This window comes from Rhinolophus hipposideros, assembly GCF_964194185.1.
Source record: "Rhinolophus hipposideros genome assembly, chromosome: 13".
Taxonomy (NCBI): domain Eukaryota; kingdom Metazoa; phylum Chordata; class Mammalia; order Chiroptera; family Rhinolophidae; genus Rhinolophus; species Rhinolophus hipposideros.
In genome coordinates, this window is record NC_138059.1 from 33,074,190 (window position 1) to 33,098,646 (window position 24,457).

Sequence of the window (24,457 nt, forward strand, 5' to 3'; positions counted from 1 at the left end):
TGAATTTTTTTTTGCAGAATATTCATGTATTTCTCTTTAAGTTTTCAATAAGTGTCTTTTCATGTCATGTGATACTACAAGTCTGGATACCTTATTTTGTAGTTTTTAACTGAAAAGTAAAGAACGACTATCACTAAGCCTGCCAGAAAAATTAGGATGATTGAACCAAAAATTAGGATGATTGAGCCAAAAGATGGCTCAGGATTTTGTCTTAGGGATTGTCAGGAGAGCTGTGGAAGTCTGGTGTATAGAGAGAGATGCAATCAGAATCTGATGGATGACCTTGGAGAGTCTCCACTCTGTCTAGCCAATCGGACCTTCTGGTGGCTACCCTGGAGAAGGTTTGGACTTTAGCAACACCATTCTCTTGGCAGGACAACCTTCCAGAAGAAATCCAGCTTTGGATAATTGGTATGAGTAGGTTATCTCCTGGTCTTCTCCTTGTCCCTCCTTGCCTTGTCAAAATCAGACAATTTTGTCCTCTTCCTTCTGATTGGCATCATACTGTGTCACACACCAGTGACAATCCTGAGGCATTTTATGGTCACAGGGCCCATCCTTTGGGGAAATCTGTCCCAGACTCCATACCTCTATAGGAAGAGAAAGCCAGCTTAATCCCTATTCCTCTGAATTCTTACAGTCTCTCATTGCACTTACTGCTTTCTGCAGACCTAACTTCTAATACCAGCTTTCCCTCTTTTTAGTTATTTGACCTTGAGCTAGAAAATTAAACTTTTTGTTTCTCAATTCTGGTTTTTACAGGGACTGTTGCGTATGTGGTTTAAGTTTCTCATTTCCAAATATAAGTCCTACCTCTATGCCCCCGATTCAGTCTATAGTGATTCGTTCACATGTTTTTTTTTTTTTTTTTTTTTTTTTTTTTTTTAATTTAAAGAATCCTGGGAGGGGAGGGGAGATCCACTGGTCCCTTAATAGGTTGATGCAAGATGAAAATAGTGGTTTCATAAGCCATCTGGAGCTTGGAAAACGGGAAAAGTAACATAACAGATAAGCAAGTATTCCCAAGAAATAAACTGTACTGACTTCATAGCTCTATCCAGGACTGCCTGCTTACACAACCTTGTCATTTCTTTTTCCTGTGTACAGAAAGTCTTCATATAACTAGTTAGGGTAAGCAAAAATTCAACTTAGCAGAGAAACAGAAGCAGATAATGTTTGTTTATTGACAAGGGAAGCAATCAGCCTTTGTTCACAAACTTATTAAACAGACAAGCGTTCTCCCTGCTGTCCAAACTGCAGTCTGAAGAAACAAGAGGTGGGAGGCCTGCCAAGGGAGGGGAACAGTCTCCTCGAAATTGTCAGGGCAACAACAGCATCCTGTCTTCATGCTTCCCTGCTTTCTTGCCATGAACTCTCTAGACCTTATTATTAACTCTTATTAAGAGACTCCATGAGCCCCTTAAGAGGGCGTGACAACTCTTTCAGGTACCATGGATGATTTTAGTGCTAAGGTTTTCCTTTTTTCTTATATCATGAATCTAAATAAACACCAAAGGAAAGAAAAATGAAAAGACCTGGCTGGTCGACATAAAACCCCTGACATGCCTCCAAATTCTCTCCCATCACTGTCAACATACACACGTGTTTTTGCAAAGCTGTATTCTCTATGTACTCACAGTTTCATGTTCTGCTTTTTTAACTTAACTTTATTCCATGTATTCATTTCCATGACTTGGCTGGTGGTTTGGACTTAACATTTTTAATGGCTATAGAGTATTCCACCTTGTTTATAGACCTCAAGCTGCATGATCATTCGTCTTCCTACTACATGACCCTAGGTAGTTTCAGCCCAGGGAGAATTTATCTTTTTTTTTTAAATTTATCTTTTTTTAAAAGAGTAATTAAAATGTCTGTTTATTCATTGACAAACCTAGTAACTTGAAAAGACAAGACTCTATCTTTGTTTGAGTATATGTCCCTAGGGTTTCTTGAGTCATTTTTGCAAATAGTGCTAGGCTTTAGGCTCATTTGTTTGCTTGTTTTTATTATTTCTTCTGTCATAGTTTTCATTTTGTGTTTTCATGAAGATGTTATTTCTGGATATGGTTGCTTTAAACAAGTATCATATTCATCTTCACCATTTATTAGTGAATTTGTTTTGAAATGCAATCAAGTTTCACTTTAAAATGCTAAGCATACAAGTGTTGCCACCTGTTGATGGAAAACTTATTACACTTGTTTCACTTGGGTCCTGCTAAGGAATAGCATGAAAGGAAAGAGAAATTTTATTATAATTCCCACAAACTTAATCCCCAGACTTATTAACATAATATTTGCATTTTTTCTGCTCTTTTTGTTATTTTAGACCTTCTTCTAACATGGGTCATTGATTGTAAGCTATATAAATTTTGCTTCATTACAATTTGCATTAGATATATTTAAAATCTTTCCATTGATCAAGGCTTCACATTTTTTTTTAATTTAAAAGTACTAAACATCAAACATTTTGAAAACCCATGGATAGTACATATCCTAGTGCTCTAAATGAAATGATGTCAGCAAACAGCCAGAGTTTGTCAATCCTCAGTGGAACCAATTTTAGCTAATTTCAAAGAAGAAAAATAGTTTCCATATTTCATAGACAGGGTTCCACTAATAAACAATAGAAGAACAGTTACTTTTCCTCAAGCTTCAAGAACCAATGAGCATGTGTGCATTAAGAAAATAAGCAAACAACATGCACTTTGATAAACCATAATTTGTATAAATCAAAGAGCAAGAACCAAGTATCACCATAGTTTATAATCAATACCTTATGAATACTGTAGTCCTAAAATATTTAGCTAAATAATCAATTCTAACTGCCCTCACTCAGCAACCAGTAATGCCTTGTATATAGCAGAAGTTCAAGAAATGAATTCCTGAATCACCTTTTATTCATTTCCTGATTTGTTAGTTCAGTCATTTATTCAATAATTACTGACCTCTTACTACGTGGCAGGTTATGCGCTACATGCTAGGGAATACAAGTTGACGAACATACAGTCTCTGTCTTATTTATCAAATGTGGTAGTTAGAAAAGTGCCAGTTTTGGTTTTTGAATGTAGGTAATAGACAATAGAATGAGACTAACTGTGGCTCAGACATTACAAATGTTTACAGTGTCTCACTTATAAGGCGGCTAGGTGTTGGTGGTTCCAGGAATGTTTTGGTGACTCTGGAAAACCCAAGGACCCAGGTTATTTTTGTGTTTCTGCTCTACAATTCTTGGATGTTGCATTTTCCTCCCCATGCTTATCACTACTGGTTGCAAGACGACTGTCACGGTGTCTGGCTTTACAGTCTACATGCAGATGACAAAGAAGGGAGAAAGGGCGACACCAGCAAGTTCTCTTTTGTCTAACTTTTTTTTTTTTAAATCAGGAAGCAGGTACCCCAGACGTACCCTAGCAGATACCCTCTTATGCGTTATTGGTCAGACCCCTAGCTGCAGGGAGACTTTCTAACCTCTATGGTGGGAGAGAGAAAGCGAGAAGGGGCTTGGGGATGACTCTGGACACCCAGATAACAATGTCTGCTGTAAGGAACCCAGTGTATTATTAGATACCTCTAGGCCTTCATAGGCTGTAACAACTTGAAGATTTAAGATTCAACATATTTCTTCATTCTATAAAGATTTATTTGAGGGTTTTCTCTCAGCCAGACCCTGCAGATATAGCAGTAGTGAAGACAGACACAACTCCTGCCCTTGAAGAAGGGAAAATAGGTGGTGAACAAATAACTGCAATAAATATGAGTTTGTCATCATCAGATACTATAACCCCATTAGGATTTAACCCCTAATCCAATTTCAGCAGGTCCTACCGATCCAGGGAAGAACTTATTAACTTGTACATGTGGGACTCTTCTAACTCAACTGACCAACCCATTTCAATGGTATATTTCAAACACAAGTATTACAGTTCAGCTTTTTTGCAATTTTACAGGTATGCTCTTGGTGGGTATTTTGTATTCAACTGGCACCTACCAGCTATTTACACTGCGTTAGGAACCCAGGCACTGACAAGGCAGATCAGTTTGTCTAGCGAGATTGGAGCCCTTTGCTGTTCTAACTTCAGCCTCTTTACCTGTCTCTCCAGGGACCAGAGGATGTGGCCAGGCACTGAGCAGGGCTGCAGACCGGCCAGGAGCCTGAGGGGCTTTCTCAGTGTACACTGGTAAAATTTGGACAAACCGGTGCTGCTGGAAAAATCAGAGAGCAAAGCCCCCGCCCTGGGAAAAACTGTCAATGGACTTCGCCTGGCCCAAACGACGGCTGGGCCACTTGTGGCAACATAAAAGGCCGCCATCCCGGCCATGAGTAATGTGCTCTTGGCAGCTGTTAAAAGGCTGCCTAAAACCCCACTGGCTCCCAGATCCAGCCGGAAAGGCCAGGTGCAGGCTGACAGGAGGGCTGTGTTGATTTTAAAGGCCAGAGATGTTATTTTGAGGTTTGACTGTTTATGTCTCATTACTGCTAATTTCCATGAGTTTGCAGGCCTTGTTCTGTCAACCCCATCTCTGGTGGAGAAATCTATCCACACTTGAAGACTATTCACTAACCGATCCCCACCCCCCAATTTTTTTTTTTGTTTGACGAGAATCGTTTCTGGGAATACAGTAATCTTCATGTGGAAGTTTCTTAAGTAATTTAAGTTTGGGTTTGTGGGTCCCTCACTTCTGAATTCTCTCACTGGTTATGAACAGGGCTGGTCTGGGTCACGTTTAAACAACATCGTTTACCTTCTACTTTCCCTTCCCTTAGAGTGCTTGGACTATTAAGACAGTGGCCTGTGCAAATACATAAAAGTATTAGCTTTCTCTTATATAGTTAGAAAATTTAATAGAAAAGGATCAGATTAATAAAACACAAAATACATAAAATTTAAATTTGAAGAGGAATATGCAGGAGACAAAGGGCTCCTCTCGCCTGGGTACTTCTAGTCCATTCCACAGGCTGCTCTTTAAGTGTATGGATCTTCATCCTACGGAGCCTCTTCCTGGCCCCTGGTCATACCTTCCTCTGCTTCTGACAAAGACGTATGTAGTTTTTTATCATGGTAAATTCTAAATATATATAAAGGAAATGAAATACTATAATGAACCCTCATGTGCCAGTCACGTGCTGTCATTTCTATATTATCTATACCTGTGTTCTCTCTTTCCACTCCAGTCTTATTTTTTCACAGCTTTACAAGGTAATAGTTATATACATTGAAATGCACAGCTATTAGCTGTACAATTTTGACAAATGGACATACCACCCATGTAACTTACACCCCATCACAATGTAGAATTTCCATATCCCCAGAAAGTTCCCTCATGTACCCTCCCAGTTAATCTCCCCCAGGCAACCATTGTTCTGATTTTTTAAATCTCAGATAATTATTTTTTGAGGGAGGAGCCTGTTTTAGAACTGACAAAGATCTTTCTGATCTGTGTCCTATCTCTGAACTCTGCTCTCAGTTGCCTAAGACAAGAGTCAGCTTAAGGGCTAAACAATATACCCTCATTTACTGTAGGAGCTAATAGAGGTGCTGATACCTATCTCAAGTCAAATCTTGTCATTTGACTTGATATAGATATTAGACCCAAAAGGTCCCTCTTCCAAGGTGAGTTCTGTGTCCAGCTGGGGTTGGGGAAACCTATGAGGTTCCCCTCAACTGTTATCCCCTAGGGCCTGTTGTATATGATGCTAGCCAGGACAGAATATAGGATTTGTGCACCAATACACAGGCACATCTTGCTTGAGAAGTGCTTCCATCATTACCAGGGTTTATTCTCACTGTTTTGGGGCCATCTGCCTGAACCAAGCTCCCCTGACCTTTTCTTCTGTTTTGCTATATCTTCTACTCCCTCTTACTCTGAGGCTGGTCCTGATATGAACGACAGAGGCACCATGTCCCCTTCTCACATTCTACTTGTCAACCTCTCTGCTGAGGCATGAGTTTGAACATTGAAGAATGCCACCCAAAACAGTCAAATGTTTTTTCTACATTTGATAGATATTAAGTTGTCTTCTCTGAGGTAAAATAGCTACCTTTTAATATTCCTGACCTGATAGTAAAACCGCAGAGAGGAAAGAATATTTGTTGAGCATCTACTGTGTGCCAGGCTGTCAGTCAGCTTCTAGGATAATTTCACAGCAAGATGTGCCCCAAATAGCTGGTTTTTGTAAGTCACTCACGAGGGCTTTTACCTTTCAGATAAACTAGGGCTTGGCTTCACTGGGAGGACTTGATAACATTGCTATCATTACAGCTATAATACATTGAGCTCCCACTATGGGCTTTATATGCATTATCTCTACTAGTGCTTTTGAAGGCGTCTGTTTTACTCTTTAGAGAAAAGGGGCAAGGGGACAAACATTTATTGTATATTAATTTTACACCTGACATATCAGCTAATGAAGTACTATTATTGTCCCGTCTTTAAAGATGGTGAAACTGAAGGTTAAATGAGTTAATAATACAAGTAAGGTCCTTAGAAAAGTGCTTGGTCCATAAAAAACACTACATACATATTCACTTTTTTATTATTATTAGGTAACTAACTTACTCAAGGTTGCATAGCTAGCAAAGGGCAAAGAAGAGGTCTTTCCCCTGCCACACTTCTCCTGGACTGGTTTCTGAGTCCTCAGACCCAGAATACATGGCCTTAAACTTGGGCTCATTTTCTGGTATTTGCCAAGGGGTTGGCAACATCTGGAATCTACATATGTGATAACTGACAATTAAGTTCGCGAACTCATCCTAGAAAAAGTGCTATATACCTCATTGCTGAATATCACTATGGTCACCCTCGAAGTACTCCCCTTGGGAAGCTATGCACTGAGGCCACCCTTCAAAGCAATTTTGGAGCTCTTTTTCTGGAATGGGCATCAGAGCTGTCGTCGTATTACCCTTGATGTCCTGAATATCATCAAAATGTCTTCCTTCCAATATTTCCTTTTATCTTTGGGTAAAGAAAGAAGTCATTGGGGGCCAGATCAGGTGAGTAGAGAGGGTGTTCCAATATAGTTATTTGTTTACTGGCTAAAAACTCCCTCACAGACAGTGCTGTGTGAGCTGGTGCATTGTCGTGATGCAAGAGCCATGAATTGTTGCTGAAAAGTTCAGGTCGTCTAACTTTTTCATGCAGCCTTTTCAGCACTTCCAAATAGTAAACTTGGTTAAGTGTTTGCCCACTTGGTACAAATTCATAATGAATAATCCCTCTGATATCAAAAAAGGTTAGCAACATCATTGCAACAAAGTTTGCGAACTTAATTGTCAGACCTCGTATGTTAGGATAGGAGAGGTTTCTGCCAAGATTGAAAAGCCCATCTCTGGATTCTGTTCCATGGAATGTAGCCTGCATTGTTGTCCTCCCTAAAAAGGCTACGCTGTTGTACCTGCCGGTTGCTGAGAGTCCTGGTCAATCAGATGGCTGTTAATCACAGATTTGTCCAAGGCATTATGTGTAGGAAATCAGTTAATCTAAATGTTTATTATTTATTTATAATACATATTTAAATACTAATCTGAATATTAAGTGCCTATTATGTATTGAAGCAATTAAACAGGTTGTCAGAAATGTGCACATTTTGGCAGGTCTCTGAAATAATCCTTACCGTGACCTAAATGCTCTGGCTTCCATCTATTTTCTGACTTCATCTCTGTCCCCCTCCTGTTTGCTCACCATGCTCCAGCCACACTGGCTGTCTTCCTATTCCACTGACACATCAAGCTCATCTCCAGCTGAAGACCTGTGCAAATTTTCTTCCCAGCCTGGAATACTCCTCCCCCAGATCTGCTCATGGCTGGCTCCTTCCCATTGCTCAGGTCTCAGCTCCAAAATCCCCATCCTCAGGAGGCCTAGCTAACCTAGAACCACTCCCGTCTCTCCTCTGCTTTTTGTAAAATTACATTACTCTGTTTATTTCCCACCTAGTACTAATCCAAAACTGAAATCATCATACAATCACTGGGAAGCTGCACAAGGGGCAGATTTAATGCTGTATCCTCTAAGCCTAGAACAGTGATCTCAGTTAATATTTGTTGCACGCATGATGGTTAATAATAATGCATTCCATTTGGATAATGCTTTGCTGCCACAGAGTCATGTGGTCCTCCCAGTAATCAGGGGGGACAGCGGGAACAATTATACTTATGTTACAGAGTAAGAAACTGAATCTCAGTTGTGTGAGACTGACTCTAGCCATGGTACTTGTTCCCTATTTGCCTTTTTAAATGCTTTGTATCCTTCCCTGCATGTCCACCACTAAGCTGGAAGGTGGGGGTTAGCATTCCCTTTATTTTGAGGAAACTCTCCCTCTGGAGTTTGTGCAGGTTATGCCACAGCAGGAAAATAAAAGTACAATTGAAACAATAAATGAAGTCTCCTTGAGAGCTTCCATCAGGAGGTGTTGAATCTGCTGCTCCTTTGTAGAGCTTTGAACCAGGAAGAGTTCTTTTGCCTTTCATGGTTTCTGAAAAAGCAATTCTAAAGTAGAAGGAGGGGTAAAATGTCTCTTGAGTACTTGATTTCTGTCACTAGTAAAGGAAGTAGGAGATACCATGTAAGGGGTGATGGGGGAAGGGAAGGAAACTGCTCCTTGGAGAAGAACTGGGTATATACGTGTTGGGGTGTAGGGGGGCGGGTTGGAGGATGTTTTCTCTCAGTGGTGGGTACCCTATGGGACAGAATAATGAATATGTCTTACCTGAGGATATTTTTTTATAAGACTCTGTTTTTAAAATCACACACACACAAACACACACACACAAATAAGTGTTGATTATTATTTGTATTTCAAAAGGATTCCTTAAATGATAAAATAATTATTTCAATATAAGAATAACTTTTGTATATACACATATTACATACAATGTCAGGCACTTATATATCCAACCTCTATTTCAATCCTCACAACCTCCCTTTGAGGTGGGTGTTTCATCTACACTATTCAGAGGGGAAATTAAAGCTCAGACGAATTTAAGGACCTTGACTAACGTCATACAGTAAGTGACAGAAATAAATTGGGACCTAAATCCAGTGTTTGTAAAATGTAGTCCTAAATAGGAAATTGTCCTCCAACACATCAAATATGATTCCACTTAATGAAATATTTATTCATCCTCAATTTTTCAGGACATTTTCCTTCAATCAACCACTAGTTATTGTCTTTGTATCATATACCCATCTTTCAGGCACATATTCAGCATAAAAGTACGTTTAGCGCTTACATGCCCAGGAGCACATAGTTCCAGCTCAACCATCCTGTTTTGAGGACCCACATTTAGAAACTTATTCCACTTAAAAAGAGATGAAGACAGCTGGAAAGGACTAAAAACAACCTGGCACAATTAGCATGTCAATAGCAGCCATGAAGGACAAAGTTGAGTAATTTGGGCCTGTGTGAACAAATAATTGAAATAATTCAAGTTCCTTACTTTGTGACTGGTGTGTGTGTGTGTGTGTGTGTGTGTGTGTGTGTATGTGTCTGTGTGTGCACCTACCTTACAATTTTTTTAAATTTGGCCTTAGCTGAGTAATCAGTTGCTGAGATCATTTTCACCTTAATTTATTGGATTGCTGTAAGAATATTTAGATGGAAAGAAACTGAAGAATCACAGAATCTCAATACAGCCTTATAAATCCAGCCTTGGTATTTTTGAGATAAAGAAACAGAGGCTGAAAGAGGCTCAAGGTTTCTCAGTAAAGAGACGCCCCTGGTAACATCCTGTGGCTGCCTGCGGCAATTGCCATGGAGGATAGTTTTCATTCCTGGACATCTGTTTGCTCCTAAGCAGAGATACTCATTTGAGCCTGATATGAAAGATTCTTTTTCTCAGGTTCAGTCACATTTTGGTGTGAAAAGGGGTTTAATTTAATACTTGAGTGGGCAAATGTGGTGCAAGAGACTCAAACACTTAAATACCTACATGAAAATCTGCTTACCCGCCATCTCCTTGGTGGCACTCAAACGCGTGTGGACATCTTGTCCCAAGGAGTATGGATGAAGGCCAGAAGTCTTGCACAGAAAGTGTGGGTGTTGAATCAACATACCTGGTTATGATTCTCCAGGGATGACTCTTTACAAAGATATGCAACCTTAGCTAAGAGGATGGGCTTTCCTTACCAGATTTATACCCTGGATTAACTTTTAAAAAACAAACAACCAATTTTCTACTCAATTTTTCAGAAGTTTTTATTTCTTTGTTTCTGGCTAATTAGTATTTAGGGAAGGGAGAGAGAATTCTACTCGGCACAATGTTTTTCTAATTTTAGATTTAATTGGCAAGACACTTTTAATTTATGGAAAATGAAATAAATAAATTAAATATACTGCTGCACATTTTAAAAAGGTATTATTTGTTTTCAAAATACAAGACATTCTTCAGATTTTTTTGCATTTACTTAACACCAAAATTTTTATTAATTTAATTCAAAAAGTAGTTAAAACTATTTCTTAGTATCATATAGCCTTAATTATCTGAATGAAAATTTTTATTTTGCAGGTTGGTTGGGATTCTTCTTTCCTCTGGTCTCATAGTTTCCTATAGAAGACTTTCCTTTGAGTAACATTCCTGATCTCTCTCTACTCCTGTACCTCTGATTTGTATTTGGGACTAAGAACTGGGCATGTGTTCCATAGCCGCCTACAGAGAGCGTGTTCTCTGGACTGCTCTCTATGTAGTATTGTTAGCAGGGCCTGGTCCAGCCTTGTAGGAAAGCTTTTGGTTTTCTAGCTCTTCCTGTGACAGATAAGTTTAATGTTGGGGCAAAGTGTGAGTAAGTCCTTTGTGGTCACAGATTTAAAGCCACTTTCTCTGTCTGATCCCCTTTTACCAGTAATCAAGATAAAATTTTGATCTTAAACTAACTCTTGTGTCTAATCAGTTGCTTTTAAACTCTAAAACCTCAACAGATATGAAGTCATGTAGGCAGATTCTTGGTTAATATTTTTCTATAACCCATCTTTTTGGACTGGGAGTAATTTTTTGTCAATATTTCAAGGTTAGATAGCACTATATATAAACTGTATCAAATATGAATCATTTAAGATTAAACCATGGTCTTTTTTGGTTTATTTTATTAGTTTTCATTAAAATAATACTTGCCCATTAAATACAATTTGGAAAATATAAAAAACATAGTATAATTACTTTTATAAGGACCTCCACTCACAATATACTGAAACCAATGTTTAGAATATTTCCTTTCAGTTAATATCCAAAATTTATAACTCACTCAACTCAACTCCAAAAAAACAAACAAACCAATTAAAAAATGGGCAGAGGACATGAAGAAACATTTTTCTAAAGAGGACACACAGATGGCAAACAGACATATGAAAAAATGCTCAACCTCACTAATCACTAGAAAAGTGCAAATAAAAACCACAACGAGATACCACCTCACCCCAGTCAAAATGGTTGTCATCAATAAATCAACAAACAAGTGCTGGAGAGGATGTGGAGGAAAGGGAACCCTTGTGAACTGTTGGTGGGATTGCAGATTGGTGCAGCCAATATGGAAAACAGTATAGAGGTATCTCGAAAATCTGAAAACAGAACTACCTTATGACCCAGCAATTGCTCTCCTTGATATCTATCCGGAGAAATCCGAAACTCTAATTCGAAAAAATGTATGAACCTCTATGTTTACTGCAGTACTATACACAATAGCCAAGACATGGAAACAACCAAAATACCCATCTATAGACAACTGGATTAAGAAACTGTGGTACATTTATACAATGGAGTATTACGCTACCATAAAGAAGAATGAAATCTTACCATTTGCAACAATATGGATGGACCTAAAGAACATTACGCTAAGTGAAATAAGTCAGACAAAGGAAGACAAATACCATATGATCTCACTTATATGTGGAATCTAAAGAAAAGAATAAATGAATGAACTAATCAGAAACAGTCTCAGAGATATAGAGGAAAAACTGAGGGTTGCTAGATGGGAAGGGGGGTGGGGATGAGGGAGAAGGTGAGGAGATTAGAAAGCACAATCGGTAACCACAAGATTGCCATGGGGATATGAAAGTCAATTTGGGGAATGTAATCAAAAATGTTGTAAAGATTTTGTAGGATATCCGATGGACACTTGTCCCATTAGGGAGACCACCTCAGGGGTGATGTAGATGCCTGATCACTGCACTGTACACCTGAAGCTGAAGCTGAACAATAGTAATGTCAACTACAATTATATATATATTTATAATTATATATATTATACATATATTATACATATATATGTAAAACTACAAGAATTGGAGTTCAGCAATAGGAATAGAGACAGTGGAAATGTAATGGCTGTGTGCGATGTCAGAGGGGTAGTAGATGAGGGGAGAGGGGTTATCACTGTGTGAGGGATATAAATGATAAATGTCTAGCTATTACATTGTTTTGTACACCTGAAACTAATAAAGAAAAAAAATATTTCCTTTCAGAATATTTTCTGTGAGTAACACACCCTTGTAGCTGCCTTAGTCACTTTGTAAGGGAGACTGTTGCTGTGTTATATTGATCACCCTAAGGGCAGAATTTCAACTTAATAATTAGTTGTGGTCCACTTAACTTGCCTATACCAAGAGAGTTTCTTTAATTTACAACTCCAGGAAGACAACAGAGCAATTTGTTGAAAATCTGCTCTTTGTAAAGAGAACTAGAGTTTGCTTACAAGATTCTATACAACAAACTACAAAAAATAAATGGTGGCATCTAACTCCAGTCACTAGTTCTTCCACAAAGAACGAGTGATAACCTTTTCCAGTGCGTGCTCTCTCCAGCAGTCCACAAAATTGCTGGCTGGCTGCCGGCTGCCTTGCTGTATGTGTGGGCATCACCAGGAACTCTGTGATGCTGTTGTTGTCTGTTTCCCTTGCTGAATGCACTGGCTAAGCCTTTTCTACTGGGCTATGCACTCATGCTTCCCTTGGGGCTGCAATCTTTCTGTCCCGTTGGTTTTCTCTTGAGCACTGTAACCATGGGAGGGACATCTTAAATGCCTTTTGGTGGAAGGACTCATTACCTCTGGAGTCTGAATTGAAGAAGGATACCCTCACAGACAGAACGTAGACTTCAGAAACACTTTCTGTGTAATACCATTTAACATTGCAATCTCCTGCAACCCAGCAGCAACTGAGAGGGACTAATGATTGAACATCCAATGATGGGGATGAAGCTTTATTTAAAAACACAGTTGTTAAATATGGGCTATGTATATCCAATAAAAGATAAGGTTTCCTAAAAAGTATTGCTCAGAAAAGAGATTCACCATATGTTCAGGTCTTTACAAAGTCTATCGTATTATAGGAAGCTCTTTTTCAATTATTTTGTTTTACAACTGTATTATTTGGGGAAGACATGTTAGCTTAAAAATATTTTTCAGTGCTACTTTTCCATGTTTATTGAGGCCACCTACTGAAATCTTACGTTAGTAAAAAACTTAGTACAAACTTGGTAACTCATTTCTTTCCCCCCCTTTTTTTTTATCATCGAAGGGGAACAAGACTTTATTGGGGAACAGTGTGTACTTCCAGGACATTTTCAAGTCAAGTTGTCCTTTCAGTCTTAGTTGTGGAAGGTACAGCTCAGCTCCAGGTCCAGTTGCCGTTGTTAGTTGCAGGGGGTGCAGCCCACCATCCCTTGCGGGAGTCCAACCGGCAACCTTGTGGTTGAGAGGACGCGCTCCAACCAACTGAGCCATCCAGGAGCTCAGTGGCAACTCATTGACTTCATTCTAGTTGTGGAGGGCAGAGCTCACTGGCTCATGTGGAAATTGAACCGGCAGCCCTATTGCCCAGAGCTCGCGCTCTAACCAACTGAGCCACCTGTCCTCCCTAATAACGCATTTCTGTGATGGTTAATTTTATGTATCAACTTGACTGGCCGTGGGGTGCCCAGAGTAAGCATTGTTTCTGGGTGCTCCTGTGAGGGTGTTTTTTGGATGAGATTAGCATTTCAATTGGTAGGCTCAGTAAAGTAGATCACTGTCCCTGATCTGGGTGAGCACGGTCCAATCCTTTGAGGGTCTGAATAGGAGAAAAAATGGAAGAAGGAAGGATTCATCATTTTTGTTACTGCTTGTCTCCTTGAGTTGGGACTTCTAGTATTATCTTCTCCTGCCCTCAGAATAGGATTTACACAACTGATGGGCTTCCCTGGTTCTCAGTCTTTCATACTCTAACTTAATTATATCACTGGCTTTTCTGGGTCTCCAGCTTGCAGTCAATCATGGGATTTGTCTGCTTCCATAATCACATGAGCCAATTCCTTATAATAAATCTCTCTTATATTCTATTGGTTCTGTTTCTCTGGAGAACCCTGACCAATACACTGAGATCATGACTGTACAATTGTAAGTACTGGTTATATTTATAAATAATCCTTTTAAAGATTATGTAAAGAAAGTATAAGTAGTTATATTAGTGGATATTGCAAATACATACATATATGACAAATTTAAAAATCAACTATCCTGGGGTGGCTGGTTAGCTCAGTTGGTTAGAGCATGGTGCTAATAATACCAAAGTTGCTGGTTCTATCCCTGCATGGGCCACTGTGAGCTGCGCCTTCCTTAAGAAAAAAAAAAAATCACCGTGAAAATCAACTATCCTATAATTCAATAATAAAATGACAAATAACCCAATTAAAAATTGGCAAAGGATCTGAATAGACATTTCTCCAAGGAATATGTACAAATGGCCAATAAGCACATGAAAAGAGGCTTGGCATGACTTGTAATCAGGGAAATCCAAATCAAAGAAAATGAGATACGTGTCATACCCACTAGGGTGGATAGAATCAAAAAGTCAGATAACAAATGTTGGTGAGGATTTCCCTCATACATTGTTAATGGGAATGAAAAATAGTGCAGCTGTTTTGGAAAACAGTCTGGCAATTCCTTAAATGATTAAATATAAAGTTTCCATATGACCTAGCAATTCTACTTCTAGGTCTATACCCAAGAGAAATGAAAACATATATCCACACAGGTACTTGTACATATTAATAGAAGTGCAATTCATGATAGCCAAAAGGTGAAAACAACCCAAATGTCCATCAACTGATGAATGGATAAACAAGATGTTGTATATCCATACAGTGGAATATTATTTGACCACAGAAAGGAACAAAGTACTGATTTCTGCTACAGCATGGATGAGCCTTGAAACTATTATGCTAAGTGAAAGAAGCCAATCACAAAGAACCACATATTAAATTATTCCATTTGTGTGTAAGTCCAGAGCAGAGAAATCTGTAGAACAGAAAGTAAATTAGTGGTTGCCTAGCAGGAGGAGGTGGTGACATAACGGGGGTGATAGCTAAAAGTTATGGATTTCTTTTTGAAACGATGAAAATATTCTAAATTAGTGAATATGCTAAAAACCATTGGATGGCTCACTTTTTATTGGTTAATTGTATGGTATGAGAATTCTGGCTACAAAAAAGCAAGTGAACAAAATGAATTCAACACTGCCTGTTAATAAAACATACTTATCTACTGAGAAAATTCAACTGTTCTCATAATTTATTATTGGCTATTTGTACCTTGCAATAAAATTTTCAGGACCAGGAGCCTACATAGAATAAAAAAGTAGTATATCACAGATAAAACCAAACAAAATTCAGTAACAGACATACAAACTTCGTAGGTCACTGTTAATGGATGCTATAGAACAAATTCATTACTCTGAAAACAAATAAAGAGAAAGAATCAAGCATTTATCCTGCCTTTCTTGTAGATTGCACCTTCCTTATAGAAGTATTCCAGCTTATAAATGAGGAAGGAATGTTAGAATTAAACATCACCATTTTACACCCCTAATGGAATAGTGGGTGTAAGGAAGGATGGTCAGTGGCAATAGTATCACAAAAGAAAAGACTGAAGCGTAACATACCTCCTGGGGAAAGGACTCAGTGGCATCTGTGAAATATTCTTGCCATTAAACAAATAGAATGTGAATATGATAAAGTCTCTAGAGCTAACTACTAGTTTGCAGAGATAACAGGGACCAGAGAAATGTATTATGTGATACTGTGGGGATGGAATGAGCAAAATCCAGATTTGGGAAACTCTAAAGTAAAAAATCAATAAATACATCATATGAAAAGGGGGGAAAAAAGAGAGAAAGGAGGGGGACACCTATGGCTTAACAGAAAATTTTAAAACTCTATCAACCAAATGAAATGTCTGCACCTAGTCTGGATCCTGATTTAAACAACTTTATGAGACAAAGATGTTTGAACACGTACTAAATATTTGATGATGTAAAGGAATTATTAAATTTTTTAGGTGCTACTATAGTGTTGCAGTTATATTTTTAAAATGATCTTTACCTTAGGATATATATTGTAATATTTTTGGATAAAATGGTGTGATGGTCTGGGATTTCCTTAAAAACAATCCTGGAAGAAGGGTGTTGATAATTATTGAGATTTCTACACGCTTCTGTTTATGTTTGGAATTTTTTGTAATACAATTTTTTTTTTACAAAAAGTGAAAAAGTACTATGTTGCAAACAATTTAGAAAGCAGTAAAGATGAGGTGGCCTGGAAAATTGGTAGATATCTCTTTAGAGATAATGAAGACACTGATGTCAGATATGCCCCTGAAGAATTTGAATGAAATTTTTTCATGAAATAAGTGTGGAAAAAAATTTTTTTTCATCAGTATATTTTCTATGCATATGATTTTTCATATGTATTTTAAACTAAATTAATAAATTAAATCTTATAAGAAGAGATTTAAATATTTCACCTTCATTGCTCAAAGTTTTCTGCCCCCTGCCCCTAAAACTTCAATTATTTTAAAATTTTCATTAGGATTATTTGGGATTGTGTAATATTCAATGTTGCTTTGTATTCAGGTATATATAATATAAGCAATTACACATTTTATCCAATGCAGTCAATATTTCAGCTTTGCCATTTCCCTATGCTTTTATAAAGCTGTGATAAACATAATTTTAATGACTGCATAATACAGTAGATATACTAGAATTTATTGTGAGACATTTGACTGTACCTTGCTTTTCACTATTATAAATAATACTGAGATAAAGTATTTTTATTTAAAGTAAGTTCTATCTTAATACAAGCATACCTAGGCGATATTGCTGCTTCGGTTCCAGATCACAGCAATTAAGCCAGTATTGCAATACAGTGAGTTGTAATCTTTTTGCTGGTCTTGCCTTCAATTTGTAAAAAATGCAACATCTGTGAAGTGCCATAAAAAGAGGTATGCTTGTATTATCTTCCTGCAGTACAGTTCTTGAAGTAGAATTATAGGATAAAAGATATAAATAGTTTAAGATTCTTGAAACTTGTTAAATTGTTTTTTTGGTAAGGTTTTCTTTCTTCTTTCTTTTTTAAAAAAGCCAATTAACTCTTTTTAAAAAAAGATTTTTATTAAAATATAGCTAGCATACAATATTATATTAGTTTCAGGTATACATCATAGTTATTCAACAGTGCCAATGTAGCACTATACAGTTATTACTACAATATTGATTATATTCCCTATGCTAAAGAAGTGATTACTATGGTAAGTCCAGCAACCATCTGATACTGTACCATGCTATCCCAATATTATTGCTTCTTCCCCCCTTTTTTAAATTTTCAATTAGAGTTGACATTCAATATTATTTTATATTAGTTTCAAGTGTATAGCATTGTGGTTAGATATTTATATAATTTGGGAAATGATTCCCCGACTAGTACAACCTGGCACTATATATAGTTATTACAATACTATTATTATATTCCTTATACTGTACTTTACATCCTCATGACTATTTTGTAACTACCAATTTGTATTTCTTAATCCTTTCACCTTTATCACTCTGCCCTCAACCCCCCCAACTATCACCCTGATAGAATCTAGTACCTATCTGATACCATATACAGTCTTTACAATGTTATTGACTATATTCCTTATGCTATGCCCTATATCCACATGACTACTGTGTAACAACCAATTTGTACATCTTTTTAAAATTTTATTTTATTTTTATTAGTTTCAGGTGCACAAGACAAAGTAATACTTAGACATTTATCATTTGTATCCTTCACACTGTGTGAACCCTCCTCACCCCATCCACTATCCCTCTGACATAGCACAGAGCCATTACATTTCCACTGTTTCTATTCCTAATGCTGTGCTCTGCTTCTTCTAAGTATATACATACACTTATACACTTATATATGTATATACATATATATATACATATATATGTAAAATTATAGTTGCAATCATTATTGTTCAGATTCAGGTGTATAGTGCAGTGATCAGGCATCTACATCATCCCTGAGATGGTCTCCCAAATGGGACAAGTGTCCATTGGATACCCTACAAAATCTTTACAACATTATTGATTACGTTCCCCAAATTAATTTTCAAAACCCTGAGGCCGTCTTGTGGTTACCGACTGTTTTCTAATCCCCTCACCTTCCCCCTTATCCCCACTCCCCCGCCCATCTAGCAACCCTCAGTTTTTCCTCTTTGTCTCCAAAATTGTTTCTGATTAGTTCGTTCACTTATTCTTTTCTTTAGATTCCACATATAAGTGAGGTCATATGGTATTTGTCTTTCTCTGTCTGACTTATTTCACTTAACATAATGTTCTCTAGGTCCATCTTATTGTTGCAAATGGTAAGGTTTCTTTCTTCTTTATGGCTGCGTAATACTCCATTGTATAGATATACCACAGTTTCTTAATCCAGTCATCTAACAATGGGCATTTCAGTTGTTTCCATATCTTGGCTATTGTGTATAGTGCTGCAATAAACATAGGAGTGCATACAGATTTTTGAATTGGAGTTTTGGATTTCTCAGGATAGATACCTAGGAGTGGAATTGCTGGATCATAAGATAGTTCCATTTTCAGATTTTTGAGATACCTCCATACTGTTTTCCATAGTGGCTGCACCAATCAGCAATCCCACCAACAGTGCACAGCATTCGCTTTTCTCCACATCCTTGCCATCACTTGTTGTTTGTTGATTTATTGATGATAGCCATTTTCACTGGGATGAGGTGGTATCTCATTGTGGTTTTCATTTGCATTTCTCTGATGGTTAGTGGGGTTGAGCATTCCTTCATATGTCGGTTTGACATCTGTATGTCCTTTTTAGAAAATATCTCTTCATGTCCTCTGCCCATTTTTTAATTGGTTTGTTTGTTTTTTTGGAGTTGAGTTGAGTGAATTTTTTTTATAGATTTGTGATATTAATCCCTTATCAGATATATCATTGGCGAATATCTTTTCCCATTCAGTAGGATCCCTTTTTGTTTTATTGATGGTTTCCTTTGCTGTGAAAAAACTTTTTATTTGATGTAATCCCACGTTTATTTTTCTCTTACTTCCCTCGCACAAGGGGATATATCAGTAAAAATCTTACTGCGGGTAATGTCTGTGAGGTTTTCCTATATTTTCTTCTAGGTATTTTATGGTTTCAGATCTCATATTTAAGTCTTTAAGCTATTTTGAATTTATTTTTGTATATGGTGTAAGGAGGTGGTCCAGCTTCGTTTTTTTGCATGTGTCTGTCCAGGTTTCCAAGCACCATTTATTGAATAGACTATCTTTACCCCACCGTACATTCTTGCTTCCATTGTCGTAGATTAAATGGGCATACAGGCATGGATTTATTTCTGGACTCTCTATTCTGTTCCATTGATCTATGTGTCTGTTTTTATGCCAGTACCATGCTGTTTTGATTACTGTAGACTTGTAGTATAATTTGATGTCAGGTATTGTTATACTTCCCACTTTGTTCTTATTTCTCAAGATTGCCGAGGCTATCCGGGGTCTTTTATGGTCCCACATAAATTTTACAATTATATGTTCTATTTCTGTGAAAAACGTCGTTGGTAGTGTGATAGGAATTGTATTGAATATGTATATTGCCTTAGGCAGTATGGACATTTTAACTATATTAATTCTTCTTATCCATGAACACGATATGTGTTTCCATCTATTTGTATCTTCTTTCATTTCTTTCTTCAGTGTCTTATAATTTTCTGAGTACAGATCTTTTACTTCTTTGGTTAAATTTATTCCCAGGTATTTTATAGTCTTTGGAGCAATTGTAAATGGGATTGCTTTTTAAATTTCTCCTTCTGATGTTTTATTGTTGGTATATACAAATGCAACTGATTTCTGAATATTAATTTTGTATCCTGCTAGTTTACTAAATTCATCTATCAGCTCTAATAGTTTCTTGGTGGAGTCTTTAGGGTTCTCTCTATATAGTATCATATTATCTGCATATAATGATTTTACTTCCTCCTTACCAATTTGGATGCCTTTTATTTCTTTTTCTTGTCAGATTGCTGTGGCTAGAACTTCCAGCACTATGTTGAATAGAAGTGGAGAAAGTGGGCAATCTGGCCTTGTTCCTGATCTTAGGGGGAATGGTTTTAGCTTTTCCCCATTGAGTATGATGTTAGCTGTGGGTTTGTCATATATGGCCTTTATTATGTTGAGATATGATCCCTCTATTCCCACTTTCTTAAGGATTTTTATCATAAATCGCTGCTGGATTTTATCAAATGCTTTTTCTGCATCTATTGATAAGATCATGTGATTTTTATTTTTCATTTTGTTAATGTGGTGTATCACATTAATTGATTTGTGGATGTTGAACCACCTTTGCATACCAGGGATGAATCCCACTTGATCATGGTGTATGATCTTTTTAATGTATTGCTGAATTCTGTTCGCTAATGTTTTGTTGAGTTTTTTTGCATCTATGTTCATTAGTGATATCGGCCTGTAGTTTTCTTTTTTTGTGGTGTCTTTGTCTGCTTTTGGGATCAGGGTGATAGTGGCTTTGTAAAAAGTGTTTGGGAGTCTTCCCTCCTTCTGGATTTTTTGGAAGAGTTTGAGGAAAATAGGTGATAATTCTTTTTTGAACGTTTTGTAAAATTCACTTGTAAAGCCATCTGGTCCAGGGCTTTTGTTTGTTGGGAGATTGTTGATTACTGATTCAATTCCCCTGGTCATAATCAGTCTATTCAGGTTCTCTGTTTTTTCTTGAGTTAGCCTTGGATGGTTGTACGCCTCTAGAAAATTGTCCATTTCTTCGAGATTGTCAAATTTATTGGCATATATAATTGCTCATAGTAGTTTCTTAAATTTTTTTGTATTTCTGCAGTGTCTTTTGTCACTTCTCTTTCATTTCTGATTTTATTAATTTGGGTCCTCTTTCTCTTTTTTTTTAATGAGTCTGGTTAAAGGTTTGTCAATTTTGTTTATCTTCTCTAAGAACCAACTCTTGGATTAATTGATCTTTTGTATTGTTTTCCTGGTTTCTATTTCACTTATTTCCGCTCTGATCTTTATTATCTCCTTCTTTGTGCTCCCTTTGAGCTTTTTTTGCTATTCTTTTTTCAGATCCCTTAAGTGTGAAGATAAACTGTCAATTAGTGATGTTTCTTGTTTCTTTAGGTAGGCCTGCAATGCTATGAATTTCCCTCTTAGGACTGCTTTTCTGGCATCCCATAGATTTTGGGTCGTCGTGTTTTCAGTTTCGTTTGTCTGGAGATATCTTTTGATTTCTTCCTTGATCTCCTGCTTGACACATTCATTGTTTAGTAACATGTTATTCAGCCTCCATGAATTGGTGTGTCTTTCAGTTTTTTTCCTGTAATTCATTTCTAATTTCATAGCACTGTGGTCAGAGAAGACAATTGGTATGATTTCAATTTTCTTAAATTTATCAAGATTTGTTTTGTGGCCTAACATATGCTCTATCTTGGAAAATGTTCTATGTGCACTTGAGAAGAACGTGTATTTTGCAGCATTGAGGTGAAATGCTCTGAAAATATCGATTAAATCCAAGTGGTCCAATGTATCATTTAAGGCTGTTGTTTCCATATTGATTTTTTGTCTGGAAGACCTGTGCCTTTTTGTCAGAGGTGTGTTGAAGTTCCCTGCTATGATAGTGTTATTGTTGATCTCTGTCTTTATGTCCATCAGTACCTGTTTTATATATTTAGGTGCTCCTATGTTGGGTGCATAGATGTTTAGTAGGGTTATGTCCTCTTGTCGGATTGATCCCTTTATTATTATATAGTGCCCATCTTTGTCCTTTCATGTGTTCTTCATTTTAAAGTCTATTTTGTGTGATATAAGTATTGCAACTCCAGCTTTTTTCTCATTGCCATTTGCATGAAATATCTTACACCAACCCTTCACTTTCAGCCTGTGTGTGTCTTTTGATCTGAGGTGAGTCTCTTGTATACAGCATATATAAGGGTCTTGCTTTCTTATCCACTTAACCACCCTATGTCTCTTGATTGGAGCATTTAATCTGTTTACATTTAAAGTGATTATTGATTTGTGCATAGTTATTGCCGTTTTTAAATTTGTAGTTAGATTGTTTTCATCTTTCTTCTATTTACAGAAGTCCTTTTGGTATTGCTTCCAAAGCTGGCTTGGTGCTAATAAATTCCTTTAGCTTATTCTTTTCTGGGAAGCTCTTTATCTCTCTATCAACTTTAAATGATAGCCTTGCTGGATAAAGCAATCTAAGTTGTAGGCCTTTGTTTTCCATCACTTTGAGTATCTCCTGCCACTCCCTCCTGGCCTTCAATGTTTCTGTAGAAAGGTCATTTGATAGTCTTATGGGAGTTCCTTCGTATATAACCCTCTGTCTTTCTCTTGCTGCTTTTGGGATTCTCTCTTTGTCTTTAAGCTTTGCCATTTTAACTATAATGTGTCTTGGTGTGGACCTGTTTGCTTTATCCTGATTGGAACTCTCTGCACTTCCTGGGCTTGTACGTTGGTTTCCTTCATCAGGTTAGGGAAGTTTTTGGACATTATTACTTCAAATATGTTCTCAATCCCTTGCTTCTTCCTTTCACCTTCTGGTATTCCTATGATGAGCATGTTGTTGCATTTGATGTTATCCCAGAAGTCTCTTAAACCATCTTTATTGTTTTTTATTCTTATTTCTTTCTGTTGTTCTGTTTGGGTGATCTCTGCTAACTTGTCTTCTAAGTTGCTGATTCGATCCTCTGCTTCATCTAACCTGCTGTTAATTCCTTCAAGTGAGTCTTAATTTCGGTAATTGTGTTCTTTAGTTCTAACTGGTTGTTATGATTTTTACATCCTTCTTTATGTTGTCTCTAAGCTCCTTAAACATTCTTATCACCAGTGTTCTGAACTCTTGTCTCTCATAGATTGGTTACCTCTGTTTCATTTGGTTCCACTTCTGGAGGTTTTTTCTGTTCTTTTATTTGGGACGTGTTTCTTTGTTTCTCCATTCTGGCTAACTCTCTGTGTTTGCTTTAATGTATTAGGTAGATCCCCTAGAGTTCTTATTTCTTGCTGGGTTATGTTATGTAGAATTTGTCCTTTATATTTGACTTGCACTACTTCATTCTTCTCCTCTGCATGTGCTCTAAAGGTGATTCTTGTGTTCTGTATATTGTCCTGTTAAAGAAGATCTTTAATTGCTTTTTGCATGTGAGTAGGTGGGGTTAACTCATAGGCTGACTAGTTGTGAGACTTGGCTCTGCCCACTGCAGGGTGTTCTGCTGCGTGAGGGTTGACCGCTTAAATGTGGTTTGGCCTCTATGGGCTCTTGTGCCTGTAGAGAATTTCCTCTGGGTGTGTGACTTGTAGGTCAAACCCCGTAGTACTCTTGTTTGGTCCAGAATTGGCCTCTGGATATTTTGAATCTTGTGCCTCTCAAGCTGTACCCTGGTAGGGCAATTTCAAAACAAAACAAATCACCAAGCACAACAACAACAACGACAACAACAAAGATAAAATCGAATGCATTCACATGTAAAAACAGCTGACAACCCCCACACAACACAGGCAAAGATATCAAAGATATAAAGACAAAACAAAACAAAGCAAAACAAAAAGCATCGCTAGTCTTGGCTTAAGCCCACCAAGTAATCTCCAGGTTGTCTTCTGCTGTACCAAAGAGTCCCCTGTGTATTGTGCAGGCAGAGCCGGTCACCTGGTGCCCAGAGTGACTTTGGGACTGCAGATTTAGATGCGTGGGGCTGAGAGGTCTGGATGGTAGTTTTTACAAAGTCAGTGCAGTTTCTGCCCTTGCCTGCACATATGCTCACTGAGAGTAGCACCACTAGCCTTGTGTCCAGTTCTCCTGAGTCTCAGGGCACTTCTTCCGTGTGTGTGTGTGTGTGTGTGTGTGTGTGTGTGGTGGGTGGGAGATTTCTGAGCTGCTGAAAGCCGGGAGCTGCATCTGCCGCTTACTGCTGATCCTTGGGAGTCCCTCCTCAGATGTTATTGCCCCGTCCTAGGCAGGCCAGAAAGGGTGGGGGTTGGGGTACAGGAGTCTCTTCTCTCCAAGCCCAGCAAAAATCACACTCTTCTCAGCCTCTTCCCTGGGTCAGAGCTGCCTGCCAGTCTCCCCATAGCCTGAGCACTAAGGCTCCTCTGTAATCTGACACTACTCCTCAGTTCAGG